The sequence below is a fragment of the Planococcus citri genome, chromosome 5 (assembly GCF_950023065.1).
Source record: "Planococcus citri chromosome 5, ihPlaCitr1.1, whole genome shotgun sequence".
In the NCBI taxonomy this organism is placed as follows: domain Eukaryota; kingdom Metazoa; phylum Arthropoda; class Insecta; order Hemiptera; family Pseudococcidae; genus Planococcus; species Planococcus citri.
Window position 1 is genome coordinate 36764847 of NC_088681.1, and position 23337 is coordinate 36788183.

General features: G+C 34.3%; 1 protein-coding gene across 2 annotated transcripts in view; it reads left to right on the plus strand.

The window, feature by feature from the left end:
• LOC135846909 (neuromedin-K receptor-like) overlaps positions 1-23337 on the plus strand; it is a 129939-nt gene that overhangs the window by 19744 nt on the left and 86858 nt on the right. For both annotated transcript variants that reach the window (XM_065366271.1, XM_065366270.1), the window contains one exon: positions 42-69. The gene's annotated coding sequence lies outside the window, so the exon portion shown is untranslated. The remainder of the gene's footprint in view (positions 1-41; positions 70-23337) is intronic.

Sequence of the window (23337 nt, forward strand, 5' to 3'; positions counted from 1 at the left end):
TAAAAATCATTTTAAATATTGATTATTTTTTTCTGTTACAGAAATTCTCTACCTTCACTTAAATTTCAAGTAAGTAAACAGCAACACTTTTCTAACATTACTTTGCAATTCAACACACATCTATCTTTATCCATACCTATCTGCTTTATGAAGCACTTCAAATCTGAATTTCAATTCTTCTTTTACCATCCTACGATGAGTTGAATGAAGGGAGACCATATAGAGATGATCTTCAATTTACCAAATATTTTGTGCTATTCGTACTCATAGATTAGATGAAAACATCGTCGCAAGTTTCAATAACCTCTCGACAATACGTCAATATGTGTACAAGCACCAGCAAAGAGATGCTTATGCATATTCGTACACATTCATTATAATTCCCCAGTTGAAAACAAGACAAACATCACGGTAAATTGCGTCAATACGGTAATCAATTCGCGAGAATAACATATTGTAAACAATTCACGCGGCGACAGGCGAAGCGCATCCCCATTCGGCGTTGTGTGTTCATTTTTCAAAAGGCATCTATTCGTAGCATCCAGCTCCAGCATCCCTCTAGATAGATACGTGTGTGTGTAGTCTTTATCTGCGGTGACGTTGAATCTATCGCCGTACATACTCGTAAGCAATATGTAAATTAACATAATTAATGATTGTATACGTAGAAAAACGCATTTTATGGGAACCTTATCAGTGACGAACATCTGTTTGTGAGGCACGTTCACCTCATCCTGATGATGTACTTGTATATCGTTGTATTGCTTGTCTTCCAAAATAGGTACGAGTAGAAACACATAAGCATAAGTACGACTACGTTTACCTATACCTAACACTTCTGGAAGTTAATTTTAGATGCTCGTCAACGTACGAAACCTATATGGGTGCTAAATGTATAGAAAGGCAAAGAAAACTACCCGCATATTAGGGAAAGAACGTACATACTCGTATAAGGGTGTGTTATGAGTATATCGTAACTAAGTGTATGTATACGTGTTTATAGGTCTTGGTATAAGGTGTTTGAGAATTTACTCGTTTAGGCGAGAAATTTTATTAGGTTTGAAAAGCCCGCTCAGCTTCAGGTGCTTCATTTAAAGAAACAATCATTGGTTAGTAAATTTGATACGTTGACAGTTTAAAAGGGTTCATTCTGCTTCGCATGAATTGTGCTCTAATTTTATCGAACGCAATGTCTATTCAAAGGGTTAGTAAGTAATTAATAATGTATAAGAATTCATGTTAATGATTCGGAGTTTGGAATTTGGGTACAGAGAAGATCATCAAATATGCCAAATTGAGGCAAGAAATTCACAAGGTTTAGTCCACTGTCAGAATAGATAAGTAGAAAGTGTTCTAGTTCGAGCTATTTTTGGAGATTCTCGAATGACGAAAAACGTAGCATTTCCTTAGCTCTACCCAACTTTTGGTTTTTGATTTTTTTTCCAGTCAAATACTGCACAAAGTGGAATGATTTTCAACTATCAATTTTGCTTCGAAATTTGAGACAAATTTGCAAAAAATGTATAAGTACATACAATGAAAGAATCGTAAACAGACGTGATAGAAATTTGAGTCCCCTCAGGTTTTGAAAAATACTGAAGTACTTTTTTTTTTTTAGAAATATTCATCTAAACAAATTTTTTTTTAAATTCAAATTTGGGCCAAATGTGGGAAAAATCAAAATTTCTCTAAATTGACTTTGCCTAAAGATCAGAAATTTGGTTTCCAACTTTTTTTTTGACCTTTCGAATTGATAGATGATCATTTCGAACCGTTGGTAGAGGGCTAGCCCCATCCTTTCTAGTTTTATATCCAAAAACCCCAAGCCCCGAAATTCCCATTGCGTTTTTTTTGTTTTGGAAAGTATGAAAATTGAGTACTGAAAAAAAGTGATCCTAATATCAGCCCCCTCAAAAAATGTGTTAAAAATTGGTAAAAAAAAACTCAAACGAAATTAAAGTCTGAAGACGTTGAATCGAATATTTATTACTTGACACAAAAATATAAAAGTACATATTTAGAAGGTTTTTACCACATAGAAACTTCGGCCCATTTCATACGTTTTGGTTCATCTTTCGGCATGTCTGTAGAAAAAAAAAACAAAGTCTTGAAATTTCCAAAACAGGAGAGGGTCGAAAATAGGGCCCCACATAATACTTAATTACGTATGTTCTTTGAGATCTGAGAGAATTACCTCTTTCTGTGTCCAAAAACCAATTAAACGTAGTTATTCATCAGAATGTCACCTTTTCAGAACATTTTTCGTAACATACGTAATCGATTCACTAAAAAATGTTCAAAAAGGAGCGATTTTAAAAAACAACAAAATTTTATGATTTTCGTTTTTTGCTCATAATTTTTCACCATTTTACTTTACCTACAGTGATGATTTTGGTCTCATTCGCTTTTTCTGTGAAAAAGGAATAATTGTTCCTGTTTTTAGTGTTTTTCCACGAAGGTTCTGGCATTATTGGACGATTTAGGGTGGGGGTCGAATTAAGAAGACGGGTCGATAATAATAGGGCCCTTTACCCTTACTTTTTTTTTAGTAATATTCATCCAAACGATTTTTTTTTAAATTCAAATTTGGGCCAAATGTGGGAAAAATCAAAATTTCTCCAAATTGACCTGAAGATCAGAAATTTGGGATTTCCTTTTTTTGACCTTTCGAATTGATTAGTGATCATTTGGAACCGTTCTGGAGCTTACAGCGATTTTTCATTTTTTTTTCAAAATTAATCACTGGAGAAAATTTTAGATTTGATCTGGCCCAAAAGGTTTTGAAAATGTACTAAAATCGAACGTACGGGTTACAAAGAAGATAAATTCGAGTTTGTAGGGGCTGAATTTCATTTTCACCGAATTTGCAGGGATTTTTTATTTTTCGAAAACAGGAGAATCTGAAAATCCACCGGAGACTTTTGGGTAGTTCGAAACTACGAATAATCGACTCGAGAGATTGAAAGTAGAATACAAACTAAAGTTCAGCTCTCTAGGTCAATTTGGTAAGATTTTGATTTTTCCCCATTTTTAATGCAAATTAATTCGGATTTTCAAAAATTCTTCAAACCTCAAAAAACGAATTTTAGCGCGTAAAGTTTTGTCTTGTAGTGTATTTTGGGATCCTCTATTGATTTCCCTATGTACGGTTCAAAAATTTAAATCAGGATGTCTTCAAGGCGAAATGGCGTGGCATCTAGTTTTATGGGTAAAATTTCGATTGAAAAAAAAGAAGAAAATTATTTGGTTGTTGGATTATTTAATACATATTTTCTGTTAAAATGAAGAGAAAAATCCAAAAAATGTACATGATATGAAATTTCTACAAACGTTTCAATTATAAAAATAAATCAAATTAATTGAAAGCTGTTGTAGGTTCACTAGAAAAACTTTTATAGGTAATAATTTTTTCTTGATCAAGGCCTTCCATATCCATTTTTAGCCTCATTTAAAAATTCTAAAAATGAAAGCAGGATTTTAAATTCAGATTTATGTTTACCAAAAAAATGTAAAAAAAAAAGATAATCATGAATTTGATTGAATTAAAAAAAATTTCTCTAATAATTGAACGTGACTTCAGAAGGAACTACATAAACGAATTTTGTTCATTTTCATCAGTTAAGATAGGTGCATTCAAGATCAGTGCTAATGACCAAGATTTCAAGGGAGGGGAAGGGGGGGAGAAAAGCTTCATCAAATATGTAACTTCTTCTTCACTCAAAGTCAGTAATAATTTGGTGAATTATTTTGTCATAAGTATAAAAAAGGTATACGTTTTTGGGTGAGTAGGTGGTACTGTGTCTAGATTTAACAGAGCTAGATCAATATCAATTTTTATATGTACATATTTGTTTCATTCATTTGCAAAGTTAACCACGTTTGATTACGAGTTTGACAGTATCATCGACTGAGAATATCACATTAAATCGAAACGACGACGATGAAATTTTACACCTCAAGTAATTCTCAGAAGTCAATCAAGAAAATTGCTCTTTTTAATGGTCATTTTGCTCCGATTTATCCCTAATCTGTTTTCATAAAAATACCATTTTAGACTCCGTAAAAACCACTTCGCCGATGTTTTTTCTGCTCGAATTTTCAAACATGTAAGCAGCAAAATTTCCACGCTAAAAAAGCACACACACCGACGAGCGAAAACATCAGTATAATTGGAAATGATCGGGAATCGTTCCGGGCACCTTATAGTTGTATTACCGAAGTTATAGGTTTTAATCACGCGATCTATTGTACTACATAACTTTCAGCAATTCATATTACACTACATATTATAACTTACGTCATCGCACACCTTTACCTTATAATCATGCAAATAAAGGCGAATTTTTTTCTCGTTTTGCCAAACACGTCAGAAGAGGGTGAGGGGCGACGCGGCAGGGGGCTGTTTCACTACAACGTCAAAAACACGACGAGCTTTTGCTAACATTGCAGTGAACCTCGGCGGTTATTTACTTACTACTCGTCGCGAAACATAATGCTGGAGATGGTGAATTTTTAATACACAGCCAGCTTCAGTCTTCGTTAATGTTCTTATTATGAATGACGCTATTGTACTCGTATTGCGGTATACATCTAAATTAAACAATTATTAAAAAAGTCATTACTATACTACGTCGGAATGCGGTACGTTATTTTAATTACACCGTATTAAAAATACATTATATTATCGGACTTGTGTGTCTGTGTATACCATACAGCATAACATAACTCACATTCCACTACAATATGTATACCTATAGTTGTATTCTTTTACTCTGTAGGATTACTATATACCCGCCCACCAAATTCAGACTGAAAGCTTTTTTCAAAATTGTAAACGAGAAAAATACTCGGTAATCGAAATGTTGTCGAGAAGATCTATTTGTTCTCCAGAGACCGACGAGGCATCTTTCAACACGACCTGATTCAATTTATAAAGTTGGTTTTACGATAAAGCTTTCAAGTTCACCATAGATACCAGATTTAAGATTTTAATATTTTTTCCTTCTGAAAAATCTCATACTTAGATAGATGAGTTTCATCACTGTTTGGCAATTGCTCAGCAACAGATAAAGTTACACGAGCAGATGAAAAAAAAAATTGAAAGAAAGCTGTTACCTATCCGCTGTTCAGTGTACCTACTTCCTGTTTTCTCGATGCCACGAAATAAAATACATCAGCACGAATGAGTGGGCTGGCTTTAAAATTTTAAAAAAGCCAAAAGTATTCAAAATCTAGTTATTTTTTTTCCTTTCAGGTATAACCTCGTTAATTCTGCGCATTGATGAAATTTGTATAGAAGTTATTTTATCGTGCATAAAAAGCGCCATAAAATAACTTATATTGCCCAAACTTATGTTATTTTAGTTCGAGTTTACTGTAAAGCTGCTACAGAGATCGAAAAATTCACACATTACGTTCTACACCCATAGCTAGGTACCTACAAGGTCAACTTTTATATCTGTTCTGATATAGGTTGCCTATTGAGTCCAATATTATATCAAGACTTTATCGTAATTTTTTCAAAATTTCTAAAAGTCATACAAAAGACTGGAGAAATTGATCATTTTTTTAGGTTTCAAAAGTCTGACATACGCGTAGGTAGGTACCTAATGTCAAAAATTCATCGTAATTTTTTCCAAGTCCCCAAAAGTCAGACAAAACACTGTAAACTCAGATATACTCTAAATATTGAATACCTACTTACAACCTGATTACATCTGACAAAATAATGGAAAATTGATCAAATTTTTTAAACAAGTTTTCAAAAAGTCAGGCATAATTACGAAGAATTTCAAGAATGTTCTTCCAAGTTTTCAAAAATCAGCTGCTTACGGATCAATGTCCAGGGATGAAACTAACGGTTTTGTTAGGGGGGGGGGGTGGAACCAAAAATTTTTCGACTGTTATGATTACCTATAATTAATTAGTTTAGTTTTTAAAGCCAGTTTCTCATTCAAATTTCAAAAGCTGCAAGGCACAAACCTGCTCTTAGAAGTTTTTTTCCCACTTGAAAATACATCAATAGTTTTTGTGAAGTACGGGAAATGGTAAAAAGGACACCTCACATTAGCTCACATATTCCATTATTCGTGAGTAAGTGTGAAAATAATTAAGGTTTGCATGTTTCCAAAAAAATTATCCATGTAGAAGTTTCCGATCGAGTTTTTCCTTTTTCATTGAATAAATCCAGGGGAACGCTCACTACCTCACCACCATCCTTTTTCAAGAAAAATGCAAAATCTATTATTTATAAAAATACCTACAATTTTATCAACACCTTTATCTACAGGTGTTCGCGTGTTGAAAAAAAATCAAAGGTAGGTAGGTGTGTAATTAAAATAGTTCGGTTGCTCTTTTTACCCGAGAGAACTATTGGATTGTTTTTCGATATCTGCCTATCTTGGGTATAAAACTTTTTTTCAAACACCTACATTTTAGACTGTTCGTTACAACCTATCTTTTTCTTTCATTATTTTCTTGTACTCGCAATACTTCCTTAAGTGAGAAATTTTCATTTCCAGTTTCACAAAAAAGGAAATTGTATTCATAGTTGCAATGTTTTTTTTTTCTCAACAATTCGCGATTTTATCATTAATTAATTTCCCTTGTGATGTGGTTTTGTTGTAGACTGAAGTCTTTCATTTTTATCAAAAAGCTTCGTCTTTTTTACTTCTTTTCATAAAATACAGTGTTAGTAAGACTATTTCTTATTGTAATGAAGAAAACATCTATTTGAGTGGGCTCAATACGACTTGGTCTTTTAATGTTACAAAAATTAATCGAACCTTTTGAATACAGCTTTTATTTTTTAGTTGGCAACGGTTTTTATAAAAACAGAGGGTGTTATTGTGGTTGGCTTTTATTTGTCAGTTGTGAACAATAGAATAGTTTTTGGAATGTTTAATACCTACTGTGTAATACTTTTTATCTTGGGATTTAAATGAGCTCTTGAAGATGTTTGACCGAAAGAGTAATTTTATGCGAAGGACGATGGTCTTATAGTTTTATAAATTTTAAATCTTTCTTCAACCTTCATCCTTCATCTCGGGTGTTCATTTTTGTAAGACAACTAGGTACGTACCTCTACCTACTTAATTCAATCTATTTTTTTAAAAAATAATTTCTCATTAATTCTTTCACGTTAAGTCCAATTTTTTTTTTTTTTTTTTGTTGAATCGTAAAAGACTGCCTTATTTAAACCGACCTTCAACCATACAAATTTTCAAAAATAGTCTCAAGACGATCGAATCGTTTCCCAATCAAATTAGAATTACCTGCCAAACGAAGCGTAAATTTCGACAAATTTTACACACACGTACGTTAAGATTTATACAATAAATGGAAAAAAATTCTCCCGCATTGCAATTTTCGAAGCAAATAAGAAAATAAAACTTTGATCTTAAAAGAGGCTCAGCCGATAAAGTGAAATTTCCAAACTAAGTGCCAAAATTGATAATCTCTGTCGAAGTTAAACTAAGCGTGAAATTTCTTCGAGAATTTTTTTCCACATTTTACAATCTTCTTTTAACCGATGTAGGCAAAAACTTAACCATGATGGTGTTTTCAAGCCTCATTCGAAGGTATTCGTCGGCGTTCTTTTCATGTAAAATAACAAATTCCGAGCAAAAAAGATTCAATACGAGGGATTAATAGCTTCGTAACTTTTAGTACTCGCTTCATTATACTGACGTCATGAAGGCTTTCGTAGTAAAGCTTTTAGTTGAAAATTTTTGTGACTTTTTATGTACGAGTAAGGTGAGCGATCTACACGTGGGATTTTCTCTTCTTTTTACTTTTTTATCCTCCAAAAAATCATCTGTATGAAAATTATTATTTTCCATTTACTATATTAGCCTCGATTTGTTGATCTCTCGCAGGACTAAGGTACAATTTTGTGTGCTTGTAGAGTAAAATTGAGAATAAATCCGTTCGATAGAAGTCCTTTAATGAAACAAACTATACAAGAAATGATCAAAGCGAATCTTTAATTGCGCTATTTATAACACAAGAAGCTGTTAATTCGAAAGTTTCCCTCTATTCTACAACTTCTTCAAATAGGTAATAAAATTGGGCCGCGTAGATATACCAAATTGATAGTGTATTCTTATAAGCTTCTGGTACATTGCCCCAGGAATGAAATTTAATTCGAGTCGGGTAATTTCATTTCATCGGCATCGTGATAAAATTCAAGTTAGGTACTTTTCGAGACATCTTCGCGTTAAAGTATTCCACGTATAATTTTTCATCCTTAAATACCCGCCAGTTATGTTTATATCCTTTTCGAAGAAATATTTCGCGATGATTTATTACCCGGATGAACCTACTATAAAGGAGGAAATGGACTTTTACATTTTTTAATTATTTACCCTTTGTTGAGGCTCTTTTTCCCACCTTTTATCGAAATTAAGAAAAGAAACCATCGTAGTCGTTGCGCCGTTAATTATTATCTTTTTCAATGACCTTAGCCGGTATATAAGTAGCGATTTTTTTGCATTGGCTGTTTTCCATTAATTATATTTTTTGTAGCTTTTGATGGCTTTTAACCGACCCGAGATAATTAATAAATGTTTCGTTGGCATTGCATGGAATTTTTTTTTTCAGAAAAGCTAGCAACTTTAATGTAGTCTGGCTGGAAAATTTTTCATCTACTAAAAATATCAAGTAGGTACCTAAGTAGTTGACATTTTTCATTAAAAAATTTCTGCGAAAAATTTCTATAAAAATTGTTTTGTCATTTTAAAAGCATCGTGTCCCTGTTTTGTTGAAAGGCACGTATGCCCAGTTTAAAAAAGCTGAACTGATCCTCGAATATTCTTCACTTTCAACCCCCTTCGCTCCTTTCGACTGACCTTTTGATATTTTAAGGACTAAAATTTCAAAGACTGAAGTTTTTTCGATTTTTGGATGAATTTTGAAAAACCAAAAAAGATAGAAAAACACAATTCTACCAGCATTGCCCTATTTTTTACCTCCAAAATCGATTGGAAGCGGTTTTGAATTATTTTAAGAAGTAGCGGAGCCTCCGCGAAATATTTGGACATAATTTCTGTGAAATTTCACCCATTCAATTTAGGAGTAGAAATGAAATAAAAACATATCCTCTCCCCTCTGTACGTCTCTTCCAAAGTACCTACTCGTAGACAACCCCTTAGCCAGCTACAACTAAATACCGAAAATGATTGATGCTAGACTTTGCGAACACAGTGTAGGTATTCAACACCAACACCAATAAAAATGTCATCTCTGGAATCAAATTTATCGCGCTCGTTGTACCACTAAAGATTAATCCAAGTCTCAAAATGACGCTTAATGACAACGAACGTTAAATATTTCATATCTGCGGGCGCTGGACATACACCGAATCAGTGAGAACGTGTGAGCTGATACGAGCGTGTACGAACATTAATCATCTAGGTATTTATTCTTAATCTTATTTCCTCGTAACGACACACGCATACAGTGGTAGTGACTTTCATACAGCACAGTTTTTCAAATTTCTCCACGCGACAATCAAAATAAAGTCATGGTTGTGTACTCGTATAAGGGAAGCAAGCCATGAAATAATACCTCGGTCTCTGTCTCGCTCGTATATTCTGTAAATAATACGAGGAAAAAAGCATTAGCAGCGAGTAAATCGATCATTCTTGAAATAATTACAAACACTGAACGCTTCACTAACTCTAGACACATATTTTCACATTCGCGAATATATACGTGTTAAAGCTCCCCTCCTCGCTCGACAACTTTTATTCGCCTTTCAAGATCCTCTTATGTATATGTGGGTAAGTACGACTCTCGCGTACACATGTTTGAATTTAAGCGTAGAAATTGTCAAAACTACGCAGGTAAATCGTTTTAACCGTACTACGTGGTATCTGCTACCACACTTGAAAACTAATTCAGCCGTATAATAACCCACTATACGAGGAAATTTCGTTTACTTAACTCGCTTTTGCCCATATAGTTAGGTACCTATCTAAGGCTAAACTGTTGCGACTTTATACTCGTACCTACTATACGGTCGCGAGTAAAAATTCCATTTGCCAAATTTACCGTCCGGGGTAATTTTTTTGATTTTATAACCCGACAAAAGTACACCTTTTTAGAAACCCGGATCGCTTAATCACAAATGACCTTTACCCACGTAAGCCGTATGTCTACCTATTATGAGTTGTCTCCAAAGTACACCACTGATGATAACGTTTTCTATAACGCCACCAGAGGTCGTCTAATTGCAATATTTTTTTATCACTAGCACGATATTTTGTTATTAAAAATGAAAACTCCACTCACGTAGCACATTAGAAATTTTCCATCGCTTTCTTTTCTTTTCTCTTTAATTCGAAGGTTGGATTTATTTTGATCTGCTATCGTGACCATGATGCTGCGGCTGCCCTTCTGTGACCCGATACACCAGCTCCCTCCATGTGCCTATGTTTTGGGCACTCATCCTAACGCAAGCTGGAAAGCTACGTCCAATGGCCTTCAGGATGAAGTTTGTCCATCTCGTCCTCGTGGGAGAGCATCTGCGCCCTCTTGCTCCCTCCACCTTTGCCTTGAATGAATAGGGACTCTATCTCATCTGCCTTTGTTCAGGGGTGCTAACCATAACCGCAAAAAGACCAAAAACCGTAACCAAAACCCAAACAAAATCAGTAAGTAATTTTAGCCATTATCAAACCATAAGGTATACCACAATTGAAACCAAAAACTGATATTCATAGGTTTTTTAAAAACCGTAAAAACCATAACAGAGCATAGTGAATGCAGTGAGAGTGAAACTGAAACTTTAAACTGATATAATTTATTTTGGTTTTCAGTTATGGTTTTTTCAGTTTTTTCATTAGGTACATTTTTTTTGCCATTCATTTTTTTGAGATTTTTTTCACTTTTTTGACCTTTGAGACTCAAAATCTAGGGAAATTGATAAATGTTGATGAACCTGACTAATAAGTACATCTTATTTCTTATAAAGGAATTATTTCTGATTTTTGAAGAAAAATTGAGTAAAATATGTAAAACTGAAAAAAAACCAAAACCAAAATTTTGAATTTCAAAACTAAAACCAAAAAATTTCAACAAAAAAATTGGAGTAAACCGTACGCATAATAAAAATAATCACAGTTAGCACCCCTGCCTTTGTGAGTTTGTGACATGTTTGAAGTATTTGAGGATTCGGCTGAGTACCACCATTGACAACCTCTTCAGGACACCAATTTCTCCCAAGACAGCCACATTAGTCCTGTTTGCCATCCATTGGATCTGAAGATTTCTCCTCCAGCACCACATCTTGAGTGCACCAATTTTTCTCCCATCTCCTTCACATACTGTCCAGGTTTCTGACTCGTAGAGAAAAACTGAGAAAACCAAAGCATTTATGAGCCATATCTTCAAAGTCTTGCTCACTGCTGCATCTGACCATATTTTCTTCAGGTGAGACATGGCGCTTTGTATGATTTGCACTCTGTATCTTATTTCGGCTTCACTGCCGCCTTTGTAATCAATAACAATGCATCCCAGGTACACAAATCAATTCACCACTCTGATTCCCTCAATTTCCCAGATTTCAGGCTAGTTGTCCTCCAGCTGATCCACAATCATGATCTTTGTCTTAGCTTTATTTATCAGCAAGCCATATTTTGTGCTAACATCTTCCAGACATTTCAGAAGTTGAATCATATTTTTTCGATGCTTAAGAAGACAAGGGTTGTGTCATCAGCATAGCGAAGATTTGACATTTGTACACTTCTGATCAAGCTTAATCAGTTCATTTTGAAAACAAAGTTTTTGCTTGAAAAACGTATTCCAATCCATATACGTCCCATTGGGTGAAAATCTGCCGATGATACATGACAAAAAAACGCGGCAGGAATTGCAACACTTTCAGCCAATACTTTTCTGCTCATTAATCAACGCATGTATTTTTTTATGTGATGAACTCTGCCAATGTCCAATATTCATGAAATTTTTTTTGGCTCTACCCGAGATCAAACTTGAGTCTCTGAGTTGGAGAGCAACTTTGCTACTTACTTATAGTCTGTTCCAAACAAGAAGTGCAAGCTGCAACCACGCAATACACCAAGAGGCGTGATGTTCCGGGGAACTGACGGGGCGGAAAACCACTTTATCATTACCTTAATGCCAACTCCGAGTATGTTCATACAAAAAAAGTACGATTTTATGCATCACTGATGAGGTTCAGATATGCTCGGAAGAGTTCGTTGAGTTCTGATTGAACATCAGTCAGCTTCTTGCATCTTCGGTGGTGCATTTTAACTGTACTCAGATGCAAATTTTTCAATTCAAGGCTTCCCAGAGTCTTATCAGTGACGCAAAACGACAATGTTTTTTTGGATGGACATACTCGGATTTGGCATTAAGGTAAGGGTAAGGGCGCCCAACTTCGACCACTTTTTTTAAAATCGCCACCAATCGAAGACTATTTCACTTCAAAACGTGGTAGATGGCTTAAAATGTAGGGTGAACCTTCCCCTAACTCATATCAAAATTTTGGCCCAAATGAAGAATCCTTAATATGTTTTTTGAATTTTTTTCCGAAACAACTCAAAAACGATTTTTCAAAAGTTGGGCTCCTAATCCCGACCACCTCCAAAAGTTAGGTGCCCTAATTCCGACCACATTTGAAAGTGCAGCAACCAATAAAATACTATTTCACATGAAAATACAGTAAATGGCTTAAAAGATAGATTGAACCTTCCCCTAACTCATATTAAAATTTTGGGGTTATAGAATAATTCTTTATGGCTTTTTGGAATTTTCTTCTGAGGCACCTCAAAAATGACTGAATTTGGTACCCCAATCCCGACCACCCTGACTGAATTTACATGATCTTATGGGTGGTCGGGATTAGGAGACCCATGTCATTTTACACTTTCGTAAAAAAATTTTATACATACCTTTGATGGATTAGGAAAGCGGCTATATCATCAGAAACGTACTTAAATAACGATCACAACACATGTATAACATCATAAAATTATTGATATCTAGTTAAAATTTTTCGACGATGAAAAATGACAAAAAACTTATCTTTGACTATCGAATTTTTTCAACTTCAATTCATTTCGCGAGTTTTGGCTGTACAATGGCGGGGAATGTCTCAAATTAATCATCTGTGATAGAGGAACATGTTTATATCACTTTCCGGTAGGTAGCGCTAATAACAGACGAGATATAGAGGGTGGTCGGGATTAGGCACTGGGCGGAATAGGGGTCCCTTACCCTTAACGTTATGCAGCAATGAAAAGCAAACCAGTTATCAATTTCATTGGTTTAGCGTAGTGCTCAACCTTGCTTGTTCGTGTGGACCCTATGTTTTGCTCCTTAAAAAAGTTTGCATTTCTTATTTGGAACGGACTATAACCACCTGAACATGTGATGAAGTGAATGCAAATATTCTATACTATGCTAAAACATTTGCATAAAATACCGCATTTATGCGTGTTATTTAGCAAATATGTGAAAGAATATGCCAAAAAACAGCTGTTAGTGACGTATTTTGTAGTTGGTTTCTTCCAGCACGAAGAAACACACCACAAAATTTGAAAGCGCTGTGGCCTTACGCAAGAAAAATACGCTACAAAATATTCACATAGGGTATTTTTTAGCAGATTTTTTTTGGTGCACCAATCCGCCTTTTGAACAGTGCTTTTTCATGTGTATATTCAGAATACGTCAATAAACCAGCTGGTTTTGGCGTCTTTTTCAGTGTACTTATGGGTAGATTTTCCCCCAATGGGGTAGCTACTAATGCCCCAAAGAAAGAATTTATTGATGTTTAAATTCTGGCATTTTGTCAACTGATAAAATCAAATACTTAGTACCTACCTACATAAGGTAAAGTGGGGTAATTCCGATGGCAAAATTCAAAATTTTAGCAATTTCTCATTTTTTGGATTTCCTGTACATTTTGGGGCAAAAATGATGTAACAACTTTATTCCTGCGTCCTTCAGCTACACATTGACTATATTGAAGAGTGATTTGTGTGAAGGCTTCATACATATAATTGAAAAAACATTTTGGAAGGTTGAGTTATCAGAATTACCCTAAAAATGGGGTAATTCCGATACTGAGTTTTATAAGGAAAGGAATTCTCCCAGGGTAATTCCGGGCCAGTAATGTTGAAATATACCATTTATTGCATATTTAGGTTTTTATTTCATGTAAATTGAATAATTAGAACAAAAATTTAATTTTTTTTACAAATATGCATTTTTGAGGCATAATTTTTGAAAACTAGACCAACTAAGTAGAAAAAAATGCCCCGTTTTGAGGATTTTCCTTGATAATTTCGACCCCCTAAAACTATAATACATCAAAACAGAGAAAAAAACATTGCAGGACAATTTTGCTGGGGCTATCGGAATTACCCCGCAGCATGAAAAATGATCGACATGTTTAATAATTCAATGCCACCAAACAAATAATTATAAAAGCAAAATCAAAAGAGGCACTGAAACTTTAACACGTATTCATCAAATATCAGCTTCTAAACAGAATTTTTCAACAAGTTTTGAACGATAAAAACGAGTTTCAAAAGTGCACTGTTTTTTGCGGCAAAGGATTCGGGCATTCAGATTTTGAACACAGCACAGACTTGACAAAACAGAGCAGATGAACCATCTGATCATTAATGGGTGTAGGTTAGCACTAAAACTACCTACTTTCTTCATCATTTGTGCCAAAGTGTGTTTTGCAACAAAGCTAGGGCTTGCTATCGGAATTACCCCATATCGGAATTACCCCACTTTACCTTATGCTTATTTCGTATAACTTGGTTAATGGTTAGTTATTACCTACTCTTGTGTGATGAAATTTTGGATGTTTCAAAAACAAAAATCTTGAAAATGATTTTTTTGAAACTCTGTTCCCTATCAATTTCAGTACAAAATATATGAGATCTCCTCCAGGACACCTTGTATATGCATACGAATATGTGTAAAGTTGAGTACTAGGCTGTTGGCAAATTCAAACAAGGTTCGTTTTTCAATGCGTAAATGTGAAACGTCAACCAAATGTCAAAGTGATTGGCGCATATTTTAAATATAAAACTGGCTTTTTAATTGACACATGTCAATGTAATTGCCAATTATACTCAACGTCTGGGTCAGCTTGAGCATTCACACTTTACAATCCGGGGTCTTCCGACACAAAAGATGCTAATTTTGACCCCATTATTATAAGACACAGTTGTTCGTCGATTCCATTAAAATAACCGTACACATCGATAAATGCTACATACGCGAATAAAGATTAACACAGAAAACAAATTAAGTATATCGAGTTATTGTATGTACAGATAGTGGCATTGAATTGAACCACATAATGTAGAATACCAGCGTTAGCAGACAGCGCTGTAAATTATTGAGTTATAGAGGTAAAAACGTTGATACAACGTTTCCTCTGGCATGGTGTGAATTTTACTCTACGACGTACGCTTCCTGTATAAAATTGCGTATATTTTAATTTCTCAAAATATGCCCCAAAACGGTCGTAAATAATTTCACCAGCAGTAATGTGGGCGAGGAATGATGCGTCGATGATTTATATGACCTGAAGGTACATAGTACATACCTAGTACGCGTCCGATAATAGCAGGCTTTTTTGGCTCGAATTCGCGCAGTAACGCGCGGTGGTGTTTTTATATTTCGCGAGCCTGGTTTGGGTTTTCAATGTGTTTCACTTAAATGTACCTACACCGACTATAAAGGTTAAGGAAATTGGAAAAATTGATTTATGGCTTTTGTAACGTCGAGAGTTTTTTATTCTGTGCAGCTTGATGGGCAGGTGTCGTTTAGATAAAACGTCACAATGAGCGAAGCCGACGACGTCAGCATTGCAGCATCGTCGCGGTAAAGGGGCCCTTCCACTATCGAGTTGTTGATATGGGTCATCAAAGGGCCAACGCAGCCTATATATCAATCATGTTGAAATAAACGGTAACGTTATGGTCTACGATTTGGTGAAATTTTACGTTGAACATCAATTAGAAAAATTTACAGAAAAGAAAGAACGACCAGACCATGGGCAGGAATTTGGCGATGAGCATGTGAAATAAACGACGAGCTATAATTTTCGCCACCACGTCTCTGTCCAAACAGAATACAAATTTACTACGTACTACGTACATGGCGATGGCGGATAAAAAGGCCGACGAAAAATTTAATTTCGAAGAAAGCAATAAAAATCGCATCCCTCATTCGGTATCCATTATTTAACGCTCGACCGAACCGGTAAAGCAACGCGAACATGTAAAATATTATTCAAATTACAACTCACGCCAGACTACACACGAAAAGAAAAATTCCCATCAAAGCAGCATTCATCCTTATCTTCGCAGTTTCCGATGATAATCTGCCCATAAAGTTATCCCGTGTTAAACATTTCGCCGCACTGCTGTTCTACCTTAGCAAGGTACATACATATTACTACCAAATGCTAGATATTTTTCAATTTTCAACTCGCGACCTTCAAACTAGACGAAAAATTACACCAGCTTGCAACGTCGGCCAAATATTTCGAAAATTCTACACATACGGAAAAGTATTTATCGAACGAAATTACAAAAATATCCATTCTTCTGGTCCCATCCATTTACCCAGCTACGAGTACAACAACGTGAAAAAGTAAACTACACAATACTCGAGCTGAATTGTCTAGCAAAATATTTTTTCCATGTCACCGACGAGTATAAAATTTCAATTGTTATCCGCATTTCATTTCGTGTTCGTATACAGGGTGTTCGAAAACTATACCAGAGAGACACTCGTACACGAATGACTCCGCAATACGTTTCACATTAACGTGAATTGGATTGCCTATCGGCGCCTTTTTTTCACGGTTACTCCACTGCCGAATAAAATAGGCAATTTATTTGACACGTGAGAAATTGCTTGGTTCGGCTTGTAAATTGAACGAATTACTATGTACCGCGTAGAGAAATCAATCTGTTTTGTTATTTTGAAAAGTGCGTGGCCTTGTCCGAGAGAAAGAATTTTTTGCTATTTCAAAAACCTTCGTCTCATTCAAAATAAACGTTGGAAAACGTTCACATTCGCAAGTGATATCGACAGTTATTTGAATTTTGTTTGCCTTTTGATGTCCTTAATGTGGGCAAAGTTTCATGTATTTGTAAATTGACTGAAAACGAGTGATGATACGATGTCAAAATGGAATTAATTTAGTTTACATACATAATTGATCCTTTCTTGAATTTATCGTTCTTAAACTATTTTTGAAAGTTGCTCATCGATGATCTCTTCCACCAATATTAGGTAATATTTTACCTCGTAAAATGAGGGCAATAAAAATAATAATTTCTAAGCTCATAAAAAACAAATTCTTCCGAGTTGTACGTAGATTTTAAAATTTTCAAGATTTAAGCGAATTTTTTGAAAAAATTGGGTTTTAAAAATGCATTTTTTCTTTATGTTGAAAAGGGGGCTCAAAATATGTTGGTAATCAGTATATGATCAAAATTAATACACATACACATTTTCCAGAAACTGGACTTTTAATGTACGTTAGGGCTTAAAACTGCACTCTCAGAATCAAAAGCTTAATGCTGAGCTTTCAAAATGAAGGGCTCAATAGTGCACTTTTAGAGTGAAGAGCTCAATACTGACGAACTTTCAAATCAAAAAGTTGAAACTAAATTTTAAGCGTGAAAGTTCAAAACTGAACATTGAAATGAAAGCTCAAAATTGAACTTTCAAAGTGACAGCTCTAAACCGATCCATCTTTGTGAAAGTTCAAAATTAAACGTTGAAATGAGAGCTCAAAATTACCAAGTGTCTGTATGAAAACTTGAAACGAAACTTTCAAAGTGACAGCTCCAAATCAAATTTCTAATGTGATAGCTCAAAATTTAACTTTTAAAGTTAGAGCTCACATCTGAACAAAACGTACTATTCCAATACTGAAGCTCAAAACTGTGTATTCGGAAGTAAAAGCTGGAAACTATGGGCTCAGATTGAATGCCAATGATTCTCAAATTGAAAGCTCAAAACTGTATGAACTTTCACAATGAAAGATCAAGACAGAACTTTTGCGGTGAAAGCTGAAGACGAACTTTCACAGTGGAAGATCAGAACTGCATATTCGAAGGTTGAAGCTCAAAGCTTCATGTGCAAAGTGAATGTTAGAAACATGATCATCCGGAGATTGAAGTTCAAAACTGAACTTTCAAAGTGAAAGTACAATGCTGATCTTTCTCAATGAAAGATCAAGAGGAAGGCTGAACTTTCACGGTGAATACTTTAGACTGACTATATTCTGAGGTTGAACATCAAAATTCACTAGGTATTTCAAAGATTGAGACTCAAAACTGACTATTCAAGAACTTTCGTGGGGGAAGAAGTTCGCGGAAAAAATTTTACCCGGAAAGAATATTCACTGGGAAAGAATTTTACGATCATTTGTTGGAAAAATTTCATTGAAATGGGCCAAAGTGACATTCGACCTATAAACTCGACTTCCTATTAATTTGTTTGGGGTAAAATTTTCAAAATCTGTTACTATCCATTCAATTCCAAAGCTTCCCATGAAAAAACACGAAAATCTGAGATATGAGAACTCATAATGAACTCATTAATCTCAAAAGTAGAAATCCAGTTTGATATTTGAGAAGAATGATTTTTGGAAACGCTAAACAAATCGGAGTTTTCCTTCGAATAAATCGCTGCGATAAGAAGTATTATTTCGCCGTAATTTTCTCGAATTTATTCGGTTCGATTTGTTCCTAAATTGATTGTCGTATTCACGGCAAACCGAGTATGCAATTTTATTAACATCTTCGGTAAAGACAATCATATTATTATTTCACGGCTCACAAAAATCGAGCCAGAAACGACGTCGGGTCCTCAAATTTCTCTTGATTTTTTTTTTTCACGAGTTCTTGAAATAACCACAATAATTCCCATTCACCTCTGGCTTAAGAGGAGGAAGGGGGTCTCTTAATTTTCTAGAACTTCACGATTTTTTCCACAATAACTAAACTTTGAAGGCTCGTGCCACAAAACTGGTTGAAGTTTTGAAGTACATAAATCTGTTTGAGGGGGGGGGGGTTACAGAGAACATATAAAGGATTCAGAATCAGTAATGAGAATTTGAAAATCTCAAAATTAAATTTTCAAGGGGAAAACTCAACTTTTCATAATCAACGAACGAGTAAAGAACCATTTATACCATTTCAAATTTTGAAAGTTTTCGAAGGCAGTGAATTTGAATATCCTCTTATTTTTTGAATACGACTCCTCACTTCCTCAGTGCCCTTTTAGAGATGAATTTTGGAAAAAAGTTGAAATAATTAATTAATACCATGAGACCACTTACGTTCAAACATATCTTCATTGTTTAAATTATTCCGCCGAGCATTTTTTCAGACTCCCTTCTTTAATTTAAAAAAATGGTGACTGGAGGGCTCTAAAGAAATGAACGAATATTCAAACTTGACGACCTAAAAATACCCAGAGAAAATCAACGTGTCGCATAATGTCTGAAAGGAAAAAGGAGTTGAAGGAATTTTTCAAAAACATCATTAAAATTAGCGTAAGATGGGGTTAAAAATTACCACAAATTTTGACAGAATATTTTGAGATGGACCCAGCAGGAAAAACCAAATTAATGCTGTTAAAAAGTACCCCCTTTGGCCCTTCCTCATAAGCACAATGCAACTCATAATTTTCTTCTAATTTGTTTCACTTTCACTCTTTCAAACATTAAATTGAGGCAAACTAGCTTATATGGCCTTTTTTATGGACCAAAAGACGTGCACTATCACAAAAGTTATGCAAATTTCTGTCATACCTACCTATTTATGTATGTAAACCACTACAACAACGTGGTAAAACCAGCGTGTCATTGTTTACACGTTGATACATATTAAGCAGCAGTGCTAAAACCTACGCTGAACATCAAATTGAGATATACATAATTATGTATTTATGAATGAAATTTTTTTCCGCAATATTATATTTTTTTCTTGAAATTGAAATGTTTATTTTCTCGAGTCATTTTTCTATTTAAAACATTATCGGTGTGTTTTGGAAGTCGAACCCTTGGCAAATGCCAAGATAGGTCTACGTACGCCTTATTTTAACTTCAAACGCTTCGATAATTGAAAAATATGAAATATTGAAGAAAACAGTTTAAAGTTTTGTAAATAGGTACCTTTAATCTCGGATGTGACAAATTCAAACGCTAGGAATGTAAACTATTTTACATAAATACGATTTGGATTTCTGTTCCTTATACCTGACACGCAAAAGATTATATTTAGCGGCGAAATATCCAACATGTGAGTTACAGGGGTTCTCAATTTTGAAACAAGATGATTTTTCTGGTACCTAATTGAGTATAATTAAAATTGAAATACAATGCATATAATACTTACATATTGTACCTACTGTTGATAAAATTTACGTTATGTAGATAAATTTAAAATTATGCACAAGTGTTGAAATAACGAACCTTTATACAAATTTAGTAACTTTCATCGAGTCATCGACGCCCACAGGCGTGAAAATTTCTTAACGAGCCTAAAAATAAACCAAATATTGATTTGGTATTCAAAATATCGCCCAAAATGTCCTATAGAAGTCAATTTTTTTCTAAAAATTTTTCTCGAACAATTACGTTCTTTTTTTCGACATTGATCTTTTGAACTTGACGAATATAATGGAAACTACACTCGCTCGGTTAACAGCTCGGATTTTTTTTTCAATTCTATATCGGTTTAATTTCGCACGCTTTTTCAGGCGTAAAAAACAAAGCTATCCATTCCGTAAGTATTTTTTAATTCGTATTCATCAAAGCGTTCGTTCGCACTAAAAATGAAACATTATTTCACCGACACGAATTAAAAATGTTAAATAAGTAAAACGCTTTAATTGAAAAGCTCAACGTTTAATTTTTCTTCTTCTGCTGCTACGAGTATTTTTTTTTCTACCTAGTCATTTTATCGTCTGGTGTAAATGATGGTTGGTACGTATTTCATCGTTGGAGCTTTTTAATTTTCTCAAATTATACAACCTTTTGAGGCACCTGTTTCGTTAATAATAATTACAACTTTTTAAATCGTCGGTCATCTGCGAAGGCCAGAGTTTGCTTCTGGTCGAATGAATAGGCCACCCGCATATTGTACATATTCGAACTGCTCGTACGAAATGACAAGTTTGTCGTAGTAGTCGTCGTCGTCGCACAGGTGTAGAAAAGCTTAGCACATTAATCTCGCACAAGACACCGCAGCTAGCAGCGTAAAATATTTATACTTATTACCCACGACGAGCGATACATCTTTGCGAAAAATTTAATAAATGCAAGAACACGTTTATTTCGCGTTAAAACACCTTATAACTTTATAACGCTATTACTTTTTCGTTATATACTTCAACATTTATCGTGTGTGTCGCGTATTAGCCCCTCGTACCCTTCGCCTACCTAAGGTGCGAATATGATGAGCACCCGTATCGCGTATCCAGATACCTACCTACCTAACTTTTACCCCACAAATACTGATTTACTCGCGAAAAATTTAAATATACGACTGTTTACCGAAAACTTTGCTCGTGCCTTTGCCACCACCACTGCCGCATTCAATTTCCCACTTTGAAAAAATTTTCATACCGTAATCTCTTTTTTTCTATATAAATTCAATTACAACTCTCTTAGCCAATTTTTACGACGCTCAGGCGCTAGATATCGACTCTACACACGAGAAAACTTTCGCTACGTGTAAAAATTTCCTCATTTTTAAACCAACATAGTACGTATAACCGCCATAATACATATCGACGGTGGTAAACTTATAATGAAAATAGGAGGCGAAAAAAAAACTTTCAAAAAAAAACTTAAACTTAAACATACTATTATTTTCCACCTATCTCATTCGCGTTATTTTTCAATTTCGATAAAATTTTCGAGTGTTTTGTAAGCCTTATCATAACTTTCGAGGTAGATGTAACAATTTCAAATTAATTATTTTTTTTTCATTGTCTAGACTCAACAAGTTTAATTTTGGGAAGCCATAAAATTGATTATAAAGTGCTTAAAGAAGATTTCGAATCTACTTTTTCATTTTCTCTCGCACTATGCGCAATTAAATTAATAAGTTTATAACATTTTCTGTAGGTCTAGACGAAAGCACCTGTAGGCAGTCGTTAGCAGCTAAATTTTGAAAGTCACGAAATCACCAACTGACCTGAAAACTTTAGCAGATACCTAATTTGAATGTAAACAAATGACTCGAATCTTGCAAATTAATCGATTTTGATGATTTTTACAAAATCTAAATCGTTTAGAGTACAGATAAGAATGTTTGTATTTTCGTAGGCCATCGAAATAAATTTAGGAATTTCAATTCACTCTTACCTATACATATATTAGATTTACCTACCTCTATCCTGTTTTCGAAGCTTTCACGTTTTAAAAAAAGACGCCGAGAAATGGTTTTGTATTTTTAAATTCGTTACGTATTTTCCGCTTTCATAAAATAAGAAGTAATTTTCACATTTTATAAATTTCCAATTCAACGGACGAAAGCAGAGTTTTATTCAAGTTTCAAGTTTCTCGAATTATGTAAGTACACAAACGAGAAAAAAATGATGAATAAATAATGCATTAAAAATGATAATTTTGTTAACTGAAATGTAGGCTATAGAAATCGATGAAGTATTAAGTGTGCCTGAGAATTATCTCGAGCGAGGCTGTTAAATTCTATAATAAGTTTCGATCGAATTTTTTAAGTTATTTTTATCGATATTTTTGTAATTGGTAAAACTATTTAAATTTACTTACCTACCGAATATTTTTTTGAACTTGAAATTATAAATGTTTTATGCTGCGAATTGTCATTTTTCTGTGAAATGGTGGTATCTATTTTATCAAAATTTATTTGAAAGATTAATTTTAAAAAAGAGAGCTTTACGAAATCTCTGCAATCAAAAGTGACCAAAATTTCAGCAAATCAGTTGATTTTCCATAAATTGTAAAACCTGAAAAAGCTCATCTTTTTTTTCATTTCAATACTCAAATATAAATTGAAGTAGCATGTCTTGAAAAATCCCTGTAAACAAAATTTTAGAAGCCAAGGTTCATTTTTGATGAATTTTTAAAAATTTAAACCATTCAAAAACTCGTAAAACAATTGAGTGAAATTAGAGAGCCAGATATTATCTTTAGTTCAATTCTGCAAGAAATACACGCAGAAAGTTGGGGCACATGAAGCCCCCTTCAAAAAAGGGTCACACGAGCTAAAAATCATTCTTCGGGGCTCGTATCCCTTACTCATAGGATCAAAGAAATTAATTTTTAACATT